This window comes from Nelumbo lutea, chromosome 1 (assembly GCF_056320005.1).
Source record: "Nelumbo lutea isolate HS-2025 chromosome 1, American lotus-T2T, whole genome shotgun sequence".
NCBI classification, from domain to species: Eukaryota; Viridiplantae; Streptophyta; class Magnoliopsida; order Proteales; family Nelumbonaceae; genus Nelumbo; species Nelumbo lutea.
The window spans coordinates 69,119,239-69,132,155 of record NC_142684.1 but is presented as its reverse complement, the minus strand read 5'-3'; positions in this window follow the sequence as shown (position 1 = coordinate 69,132,155).

The following is a 12,917-nucleotide window of genomic DNA, read 5'->3' as shown; positions in this document are numbered from 1 at the left end:
ACTTTTTCAGTGGCCTGGCGTTTGTTTTCTATGCTTGTGGGGTCTCTTTTAAAAGCCACTCGCCGACAAACCGGCCTAATTTTGCACAATTACTTGAACCAGCTCTTCTCTGCAGTTTATCTTATCATCGACTCCTTTGGGCGTACACCGAGGAATGGGTCTTTCTCAAGGTTTTTAAAACCGACCCGAACAACGAATCGATCAGGGTCCGGTTCCCGGGTCAAACAGTCCATCTGATCGTTTGAACCGAATGATCAATCCGTTCTAACAAAATAATAAAAAAATTAAAAAACGGTTAAAACCGTTGAACGATTTAAACACTCAAATCAAGGATTTGCTGAATCAATATTTTTTGGCAAAATTTTGATTTTGAGAAACCGGTTCCTAATTTTTTCCGGTCCAACCATCCGGTCCTTCAAGTTTTTAAAACCATGGATCTTCTTGAGTGGTTTCGAGCCACCAGCCCAGCTGCTAGATGGGCCGTCTACCTCTCTCATCATCTCTTGAATCTTGATCACGTCCAGAGTGCAGTCAATTATTTCCCCAAGCTAGTCATGTTTGATATATATTTGTTATGGCTTAGGGTAAAAGACAAAACTCGGGGCGTTTTCATCTTTTTAACACACATCCTTTCTTTCTCGTAATCAGAGATTATGTTCTGGTGCCCGTCCTAACTCCAGTACATAAATTAAAAAAAAAAAAAAAGGTTGGGGGGGGGGGATATGCCCGAATATGTTGTATCCACCTATCATCTCCTATGTTCCTATTTAGTGGGCGTTCGTCAGTGGTTTTTGAAAAACAGAAACAATTGTTATATTGGGCAATTGTTTAAATTTTTACTTTGTTGATGTGCCAACTCTTTGTTTTTAAAGGAAAAAAAATCATACATATTGGCAGCTGGCAGAGTTCTTTTTGTAGATCTCTAGTAATACACTTTGTTGTGGGTTTGAGTATTCCGTTTAATAATTGGATTCATTATTCAATGGGCTAGTTGTAAGATCCAGTTGAAGAATGAGGTGATACATTGAGCAGAACCTGTAATCAATGATTTTTAACCGCTGTTGATTCAGATGGTTAGACCGTTTCACCTAGAAATCATTGAGGCAACTGGTTTTGTTTTATTTCAAAGTTGGTTTAAAAAAAAAACGTTAAATTGGTCAATAATTTATTAACCTGAGTGGTTGAATTGTTGACCTGTTCAATGGGTTTTCACCATTTTATTTTAATTATTTTTTAATTTTATTATTAAGACGGGCCATCCATTCAAATCAGATAGTAGAATCAGCAACCCAGAAACTAGTGGTCAGAACGATTCTGATTCTGGATCATGTAGAGGCCCTGAAGATGTGCCCGGAAAAGGCACTGCATCTAATATAAATCCCGCACCCAACTAATTCATGCTTCTTGTTTTCCATGAAACGGGCCGAATCAGTATTCAATCAATAGTGGAAACAGCCAAACCAAGCTGGGTTTTCACTTTTGAAACCCATAGCTTTTGTACTTGCACACAGTTACTGGAGGAGGGCTACCCCCAGCCTTGTGTAGCCTGTTTCTCCGTCCTCATGATATTAATTATACCCAAAAAAGAAAAAAGAAGAATGTATTTTCCTTTTTCTTCCTTATCCTGTTTAAACTAATAAATCATATTAATTTCTTTTGAAGGGAATGGAAGTACATGGTGGATATATATGCGTTACAATTTATTATATTCAACAACTTAAACATGTTAGTGCAGCACCTAGAGAGTAAAAGACAACAGACACGATGGTTGCACAGCTCGCTAATGAAAGTTAAGTTTGAGTCAGTGAGTCAGTGAGTCAATCAATCAATGTTGCTATTACCCTATCTCCTTGCTCAATAGTGTTAAAAAAGGCAACAGAGAGTCAGCGACCATTGGAGAGGCCTAAACATATAGGATTGGAGAGAGTGGACAAGCGTAGAGGGTCAAATTAAGTCAATGCGATCCAAACACAAACTCAAAAAGCACTAAAGCGATCCAATATATGTAGTAATGGAATTAGAATTACTTGGCAATATGAATGTGGAGTGGAGATGGTGTAGACAGAGGCTTGATAGAATGATAGTTGGTACTTGGTAGTGTATTAATTAGTCCCACTAAAGGAACAGGATAAGTATATATATGAGTCAGTGCGTGGAACACAATCTTGGCAAGCCATACCCGCAAATCTCACAGTCCCAACAAGTCAGCGCAGTGAAGCTATTGCAAGTCAATGCTCCACCTCCACTTAATTCTACTTCCCCATCCAGTGGTGACGTTGTCATCATTCACCCATTATATCACAGAGAGAGAGAGAGATCTGGATTGGCCAAATGTTACATCATTTGTTTAGTGATATTATTGTGGTTCTGGCCTTTCTGGGGTCATATATATGAAACCACTGTAAAGTAATAATAATATATAAGAAAATTCCACCATTGTTGTGATGTCTGAAAGTTTGAATTAATCCTCCACTTTGTCTCCGAAGATAATCAACTGGTATTGATAGTGAATTCCATTAACCAAGGCCCTTAACAATTTAGTCCTTGATTCCTTATTTCCTTATATCTATTATGTCAATTCTCAATACCATCTCATCCATATAGTGAATTCACCAAATACACACACTCAACTATAACACCCCAATGCAAAACATATATAGAAATTATTCCAGTCTGAAACTCAGACCATACAATCAATAAATTTGTTTTCCCTTCTTGATGGCAAATGAATGAATAATTAGCTTTATGGGGACATACGAGATCCAGATTCCAGCAGACCCATTGGAGGAGAGAGCTCCAATCCATGAAAAATGTAAGCAAACAACTCAGAGGAACAAAGTAAGGGGTTTCTTCTAGTTTTCTCCATCTACCCTTCTTGCTTATGGATCATATTTGTACCAACAATCATTAATTGGAGTTGGTCTACAATTCCCTGCACAGCCTCTCATTAATTTTATCTCCTTATGTTAATTTATCAATTTCCAGATGAAAACCAAATTGGCACAAACTTAAGAGTTAAGACGTCGAATTCTCAAGTTATTAACTGGTCCATAGGAAGCTTCTCGTATTGTCTGGTAGTAGCATTATCTATATAAAAATATATACACAACGACTAGTACTGTAATTTGATGGGATAAGCAGAGCATTCCTTTCAGGAACCAAAGAGTAGTCAATTCTTTGAATTCACTTAATCGAACAGAAATAACCTTTCTGAAATAGATATAGGAACTGGTTTCTTTGGTTTTTGTTCCACAAGATATATAGTTCATCTTTGGAACGGGTTAGATCATGATAGAGAACAAGAGACTTAAAGAATAGTAGGAACCGATGATAATTTAATTGGGTTCGGTCCTGAATCTTATTTATAGTTGAAGAGTTTATATTACACTCAGATTCTTGGGGAAGTAGGATTACAATGAAAGACTAACAGATAGAGAACACAACACGACAAGATAAGATAAAACTCATGAACTTGATAGAATCCAGATCTAGGTAGACTCCAGCTGATCACGGAGTCTTGCACTCCGTGTATTTTCTATCACACCCCCTTCAAGTGAGCGGTTGTTCAGAACGTGAAGCTTGAGCTTGGACCATTGAAACTGTGAACCACTCAACGGTTTGGTAAGAACATCAGCTATTTGATCACCCGAAGATACAAACTGCACTTCAATTTTCTTGCTAGTTACTAGGTCCCTTAGAAAGTGAAAATCAATCTCTACATGTCATGTTCAGGCATGAAAGATGGGATTGGAGGCCAAAAAGGTTGCACCAATATTGTCACACCAGATTACCGGTGGCTGAGATAACTGAATTCCCAGGTCATCAAGTAAAGCCTTAGGCCATAGAATTTCAGTGGCTGTATTGGCACATGCCCGAAACTTGGATCGGTACTTGAGTGTGCCACAATTGCTTGTTTCTTAGATCTCCACACAATAAGATTGTGACCTAAGAATATTGCATATCCTCCGGTGGACCTTCTATCATCTGGGCACCCAGCCCAATTAGCGTCTGATAATGCTTGTAGGGAAAGTGGGCCTGGTGTGGAAGCAAAGAAGAGCCCATGATCAATAGTCCTTTTTAAATAGCACAAAATACGTTTGACTGCAGTCCAATGTTCTGTGGATGGTGAATGAAGAAATTGACATACTCTATTGACTGAAAGTGCAATGTCGGGCCTAGTGATGGTCACATATTGTAGAGCCCCTACAACGCTTCGATACTCGGTGGGGTCTGTAAGAGATGTGCCACCTATCTTTGATAGCTTGCAGCTTGCGGCCATTGGGGAAGGGATGGGCTTGGCATGAAGCATGTGGGCTCTTTATAACAAATTTAGAATATAACTTCTTTGGGACAAGATTGGCCCACCTTTTTGTTGAATGAACTCCATGCCTAAGAAGTAACAAGCTGGTCCCAAATCCTTTAGTGAAAAAGTTGCAAGAAGAGTGGAGATAATACTGTTCACTGAGACACATTTCCAGTTATGTCATTCACATATATGAGCATGTAAATTCTTACCTTTCCCTTAGAATAAATAAATAAAAATGGATCTGATTTGGAGCCTCAAAAACCAAGAGTAAGTAAATGAGAAGTAAGACATGCATACCAGGCCCGTGGTGCTTGTTGAAGCCCATACAAGACTTTGGTGAGCTTGCAAACATGGAAACGATATTCTGGGTGTTCAAACACCTCGGGTTGCCAAACAAAAATTTCTTTTTCAATGTATCCATTCAAGAAGGCATTATCAAAATCTAGTTGACGAGCACACCACTGTTGAGAGACGGCAAGAGAAAGCAAAGTACGAATGGTTACTGGTTTTGCAACTGGGCTGAAAGTGTCACAAAAATCTACTCTAGCAACTTGGGAGAATCTTTGGACTACTAAATGGGCCTTGTACTGTTCTACTGACCCATCTGCCTTCCTCTTTATTTTATAGACCCATTTGGTTCCTATAGTGTTCATATTGGGTCGTTTAGGAACTAGGGTTCATGTTTTATTATTCATTAAAGTTGTATATTCTTTTCTTATTGCTTCTTGCCAGTGATGATGCTTAGAGGCTTCCAAGAAGTTAGTGGGCTCAACAAAATTAGAATGCAACTGGGTAATGAGAGCATTAGGTAGTGTGTACCTGGCTTCAGTACTGGCCTGTTAGGGTAATGTACCATCCATCGATCGAGTCACATTTGGAGTGAACAATTTTGTCTTGGGGGAGGAACTAGTTCAATTGTGTCCAATAGCTCTTGCACCAGTTGTGTGCATCTAGGTGGTGACTCAGTGATGTTGGTAGGCCTAGTCGATGACAAATTATCATGAGAGTTGTTGCACTCAAGGGGCTGTAGTGTGTTGTTGCTGAATTCATGATCGCCATCATTGGAGTTGAACCCTCCAGAATTTTATAATAGTGGTGATGTGGAATCAGTTGCATTTGTAGTGGTATTAGGGCTTGGAGTAGGTAAGGGACCTTATATAAATACACTGCTATCTGTAGAGGACGAAGAGGCCGGACTACAATCAAGAACACCGGGAAAGTTTATTTCATCGGATACAACATGTTTGCAGATATATTCATGCCCTGAGGAATGATGATAGCATTTGTAACCTTTATGGCGATCACTGTATCCCAAAAAAAAATGCATTTCACAGAATGATAGCTGAACTTTTTGGTATTGTATGGTTGAAGAAATGGGTAGCAAGCACACCCAAAGACCTTTAGCATGTTGTAATTTGGGGGTACTCCAAATAATTTTTCATATGGTGACTTTCCACCCAGAACTGAACTAGGAAGCCTGTTAATCAATAAAGTAGCTATGATAGCAGCATCGGCCCAAAAATTGAAGGGAAGAGAAGAAGTGGCCGGTAGAGACAATGTTGACTCTATGATGTGTCGGTGTTTCCTCTCAACAGTGCCATTTTGCTAATGGGTGTGAGGGCTAGCAAGTTTATGGTTAATATCACATTTGTCAAGTAGTTTTGCAAGCTTCCTGTACTCTCCACCCCAATCAAACTGAAAACTTTTGATTTTTGCATCAAACAACACTTCAACATGTCTTTTGAATTTGACAAAAATGTTGAAGACATCTGATTTATTGCGCATGGGAAAAATCCAAGAAAATATACTAAAATTGTGCACAAACACTACATAGTATTTGAAACCATTGTGAGACTCAACTGGAGTTGGTCCCAAGCATCTGAAAAAACCATCTCTAAAGGACTTAGACTCTGTATTAGACAAGGATAAAGATAACCTGTGACTTTTTCCTAGCTAACATGATTCACACTACTTGACGCTTGACTGAACTAATGTATGGCAAACCATATTTGGACAGAACTTGCCTTACCACTCGAAAAGCTGGATGTCTAAGTCGTCGATGCTAATCATCAATAGAAACTCTTTCACCGACTAGTGTTGCAGAAGATTTGTATAAAGCAACATCATTTGGAAAGCAACATAAGCCATTTCTACTGTGTCCTCGTAGTACTGTTCCCCCGTGTAATCCTTCAAGAGAAAATAATTTTGGTGAAACTAAAAAAATAGTTCATTATCTTTTGTGAATTTGCTGATAGATAGTAAATTCTTGGTAATGGAAGGGACATGAAGTATCATTTAAATGAAACTGAGAATGAGGGGTAGATAAGGTAGAAGTTCCAACATGAGTAATTTGCAAACCTAACCCATTACCAACTCTGACTTGATCATTTCCATCATAATCTGAACGATTATGGAAATAATCAGCATCTGGAGTCATATGGTGAGTACCACCGGTATCTGGGTACCATGTAGGATCAAAGGTAGATGACACCCCACTCTAGAAAGCTAAAGGATCATACTCATCATTATTGTAAGAAATGTCAAATCTGTGTCTGCACTCGACTACAACATGACCAACCAGGTTTGTTGCATAATTGGCAGATCACATTAGAATTCCCTCGTCCACGACCATTATTATTGTAAGAACAAGTATCCTGATTGGAACCCCTTCCTCTTCCACGGCCACATACCGAATTGTTGTTATTTGAGGTATACTTTCGGTTGTATTGAGTTTTACCTTTGAAATTTGCTACATTGGCCACTGGTTGAGTTGTATTTGTGGCATTATTAGCACCACGTTGCTCAAGAATAGCTTCATGATTTAGTAAAATTCCAAGTATATCATCCATATCCAATTGATCCATATCAGACCGATTTGGTCATAGTACCACGGATTCATACTCAGGTCCTAAACCGCATAGAATGTACTTTGCAAGATCTCCATGTGATATAGGTTCAGCAACAGGAGCAAGATTATTTGTAATTGATTTTACTTTATGAACATATTCACTAATTGTAAGCGTACCTTTCTTTAGTGACTGCAATTGGCACCGAAACTAGTAGATTATGGAATGAGAAAGAGTGGAGTAGGAATTTGAGATTGCCTTCCAAACTTCACAAGAAGATCGTAGACCAACAACTTGTGCCATAATACTCTCTGTCAAGGATGATATAATCCAACCGAGAACCAGTTGATCTAGTTGAAACCATCTCTCTCATACACCAGATTTGGTACCCTCTTCGTCGGATCATTGGGATCAGCAATTCCTCTGGTCAGTGCTGGGATGGATCCATCGACGATACCCATCAGCTTGTGGGTATAAAGAATGGGAAGGAACTGAGCCTTCCAAATCTGGTAATTTTCGCTGGTCAGTTTCACTCGTATGTAATGAGCAACATTGGGAAGTTGTGGCAGTTCATTAGAACTGTCAATTGCAACACTGGGCTGTTTTGAAGCAAGAACGGAATTGTTGATTGATACCATGAGGGTGATGGCTCTGATACCAAGATAGAGAACAACAGACTTAAAGAATAGTAGGAACCGATGATAATCTGGTTCAGTCCTATATCTTATTTATAGTTGAAGATTTTACATTACACTTAGTCTCTTGGGGAAGTATGATTACAAAGAAAGACTAACAGATAGAGAACACAACAAGACAAGATAGGACTCATTAACTAGATAGAATCCAGATCTAGGTATACTCCAGCCGATCATGGAATCCTGCACTCCGAGTATTCTCGAACAGATCAGAACCGGCTTTCTCAAGTATGAGATCAAGGTCTTAAGAGACGTGTATTTGAATTTTGAACAAGGCAAGGTCTTGAGTTTATTCATCAAATTGGGGTTTGCATCACAACTCTGCTCTTAATTAGTAAAACCTATGGCGAAAAGAATTGCTAAGAGTTCTATCGCTACTGCTCCATCACAAATAATTTTCAAAAATCAAGAGTAGATCGATGTTCCATCAAGCCCTCAAGTGGTTGGTCTTTTTAATTGCATCTATCCATCCAGAAATTAGATCTCCTCATCCATATTTATTATATATTGTAGCATAGGAGGGAGAGGATTATTGCATATATAGCTCTCTCCCTATGAACTACATAGGGAGATTAGTGGTTTGTAAATTAAAGCCAATTCACACCGTAGTTTGTAGCTCTCTCTCTCTCTCTCTCTCTCTCTCTCTTCCACTCCATAAGGTTTTTCCTTCCCCAAAAATTATATCTCAACTCTACTCTTTCCTTTTCTCTAATCATCCAAAACCACTCTTCAATTCCCTCTAGAATTTTCTCCATCTTTGATTCTTTTGCTAGTCATACCCGTGCATGCATATCTAAGGCTCTCCCGCCAGTGTATGTATTAAAGCATGCATAGTCATTCAAAAGAAACTTTGAAAGAATTAAAACCAAGTATCAATATATGTGATTCAAATTTATAAAAAGGAATACATTGTTCTACCAAAAAAAATGACAAAAAGAAAAGGAAACTTTGGCTATAGGGGTTGGCTGTTAGGGAGCTTTTTTCGCATGACACGTCAACCCATTCAATCCCTTATGCTGTGTTTGGTTTGAAGGAAAAAATAGGAAAAGGAAGGGAAAGGTAGGGAAACTTTACAAACCTTGTATAGGTTTTCCTACCTTTCTCTTCCTTTTCCTACCTTTTCCTTCAAACCAAACATAACCTTACTGCTTGTGTTGTCTTTTTGGTCAAAAGAATATTGAGGGAATTTACTCTTTTACCACAGACCTCTAGTAACGTATCATCTCAAGAAGCACGTAAATCTACTTCACCATCTTGTGGGTAAGGGTGTCAATTGGACTGGATTTGGTCCAATCCGATCCAGTCCAATGTGAGTCTATTACAAATGGACCAGGTTCAATCCAATCCAATAAATATTTTTGACCATTTTGGATCAGTACAATTCAATGTGTGGACCATCTAATCTGTTCAAATTTGTTTTAATTTAGATTGGTTTCAACCCAAACTAAGTCCATTGATACCTATATTCTTATCTTATATCAATGGACCAGATATTGGCTTAGTTCAGCCCAATCCAATATAAATTTATTACGAATGGATCAGGTCCAATCCAATCTAATAAATATTTTGAACCGGATTGATCCAATTCAATATGTCTTGTTGGTCTGTCCCATCCGTCCAATTTGATTTTGGACTAGATGGGGTCCAATCCAAAACCGATCCATTGAAACCCTTACTTGTGGGATGGGTTCAAACTGACTAATACTTTGAAGAGTAGTCAACACACCAGTGCACACCAGACTTATGATTATTCATTTGAGTTTGCATCTAATATTCCTCTTTGTAATGCAAATTTGTAGAGTGTAAAACCTTGTATTTTGTATAATTTTGTATGTATTCGCACTGCACATATTTGTATTTGTATTCCTTTCAAATTGAGCTTAAGGCTATGTTTGGTTGCAATGCAAATAAATTTGAATTGATGCAAAATTATGACAATGCAAATGATTCGAATATAAATTCTAACCTATTTTTGTTTCAAATTTTAACTTATTTTATTTGATTGTAGTACAAATGAAGTAAATTAAGACATGAAGGAACAAGGTTTGGCTGAACGCAATGGTTGTTTAGCGGGCTGTGGAATCAATGATGAAGTTCCACACCAGTAATAAATTCATTGGCCCCACTGTAAGAGATGCCAGCCCTATGTATTTAAATACTGGTGTGGAACCTTATCAATGGTTCCACTGCCTACTGAACAACCATTGTATCAGCCATTGCAAAATCTTGTTTACATTATTTCTAAACCTTGTACTTTGCATTTTCTCAAACCGATCCTTAATGCCAAAGCATACATCTAATCCTAATTTGTAAAGGTGTCAATTGGACTGGATTTTGTCCAATCTGATCCAATCCAATATGTGTCCATTTATAATGTATCAGGTTCAACATGAATACTTAGGATTATGGTTTTGAAAACCAGGTCAGATCAGATTGTCAGACTACCGATCATGGCTCTAGGTCCAGTTTTGGACTCCAAAACCATCTGACTGGCATTTGGACCAGATGGTCGGACTGGTTGACATGGGAACTGATCATGGCTCTAGGTCTAGTTTTGGACTCCAAAACCATCTGACCGGCATCCAGACTAGACGGTCAGATTGCTTGACTATTTTGGAGGTCAAAGCTTCTGGTTTGGTTTCAAAATCATGCTTTGGACCATTTTGGAGGTCCAATTCAATATCTGGACCACTGGGCCATCCAATCTGTTCAAATTATTTTTAATTTAAATTGGTTCCAATCCAAACATGGACAATTGACACTTTTATTCTTATCTTCTATCAATTCAGTCCAGCCCAATCCAATATAAATCTATTACGGATGGACCAATCCAATCCATTCAATAAATACTTTGATTATTAAGTTTGGACTGGTCCTATTCAATATATCTTATTAGTCCATCCAATCCATCCAAATTGATTTCGATTTGGACAGAGTCCACCCCAAAACCAGTCCATTGGCACCCCTACAACGTGGGTAACCCATCTTCATCCTCTTAACGACTAAACCACCCAGACCCACCCACCCTGGTGGCATTGGTTTGACCCCAAGTCTCTGCTACAATAAATCAGAGATCCCACTACCAATTGAACCGACATCATTTGGCGCATGCCTTTATATACTTCTCAATATCTCTGGAATGTGAAGATAAAATCAACTCCAAGCAAGTACTAGAATTCATCTTTCTCCCCTAGGTTTGCCGGTATAAGAGTCAAATAATAGAGGGTAGTGGGGATCCGTGTGATGCACGAACTTTGTTAAGTAAAGGCTAAACAATAAAAGCAGAAAATGTTAGACAATTATTTTATATTTTAAAATTTTAAATAATTAATAATTATTTATATTTTATATGCTATTTTTAATAATTTTTTACAATACAAAATTTAATTTCAACTAGAGTTGTCTATCAAACCTATGAAACCGACCAGATTGATTTATAGCAGCGAAAAAAATCCTGGTATAGTAGTTTTTTGTTGTAGTGTTTCTAGTATTTTTGTTTGGCTTCAGTTCAGCAATTTTCCAATTCGATCATGTCAAGTCAGTTTCAGTTTGGCCATTTGTAAATCGAGCAAAATTGAATCAACCCGACATATATATATATATATATATATATATATATATATATATATATTATAACTTAAATATAATTTTTTAATACATAAAAATAGAAAATTTTACATATTTCTTAGTAAAAAATATTGTATATTATAAATTCAATTTTTTTAATAATTCCACTGTAATTTATTACTGATATAAGAATCAAGTAACAGAGGGGTTATTCATGGCGACTAGGTGGTGGTGGTGGTTCTTGTGAGTCCGGATCTCCTACCCACGAGAACTCTGCCCACGTTTATCGGAGCCACACGTGGAGAACATCTCACCCCTGTATAGTATTATGCAGGGGGAGATGTTCCCAATTCACAGGGGTAGTGTATTGTGGGTAGGCGTGGGCAGGTGATCTGGACTTGGTTCTTGTATTCACCACCATAATTTAACTCACATATAATTAAGCTATGTAACTTTGAAGGTGTGTAATTGATTTTGTTTGCCTTTCGAACAAAAAAAAGAAATTCTGGTAACCACAACTTTCCTGCATAGGGTAATTTGGGCGATACGGTGAACATGTGATTTTTTTAGTGGGCCAGATCTTGGCTGGACTTACAACCAAGGATAAGGGGCTTACCTACTAGGCTTGAGCCTAGCCCACACCCTAGCCTCTAATATAAAGCCTAAGCCGCCCATAAACTTGATAAATTTTTGAATTTTCTAGCGGCTTATGCAAACATGAAACATCTCCCTACTTGTAAGTTAGCATTCATGGGAGATGTTCTCAATGTGGGTAGAGATCTGAACTGTCCTTACAGACTACAGTATATTAAACTCCGATAGGCAGTGAATGTAGTACCCGTTTTGGAGGTTCAAAGCATAGTGGCTTTTTCCTTTCTAATGAACTCCATACAGACAACTTATATGTTTGTTTGGTGAAAATTGCAAAGAGCCAAAATCAGCTATCAGTCTGTCATTTTGAAGGGCTATCCGCTTCAGCCACTTTGAGTCTATGAAAATAATAAAGGGAGAGAGAGAGACATTGTGAATAATGGTCGAACTTAATTATTCGACTTTCATTACTGATATTTATAGAATACAAGAATAAGTAAGCCTTATCTAATTAGGATAGGTTAGATGAAATCCTAATTAGGATAAGTTTATCCTTTACAAAGATAATATATTGAGATAAGGATTATCTATAAGAGGGAGAAGTACAATAGGATAAGTATTTAAAGTACAAGATGAAGTGGGAGTCTACATGGTGAAGGAGGAGGAGGAGTTCCATGTGCATGCGCCATGCACGTTATCATTTACACCCCCCCCTCAAGCACAAACGGGGGAGACACGGTAAGCTTGTGATGAAGTATCTCAAACTATGGAAGACCAAGGGGCTTGGTGAGAATATTTGTGATTTGATCCATCGGGGGTATGTACCAGACATCAAGAAACTTAGCTGCAACTTTTTCTCAAGTGAAGTGAATATCCAACTTGATGTGTTTGGAGCAAGAATGAAGTGCAGGA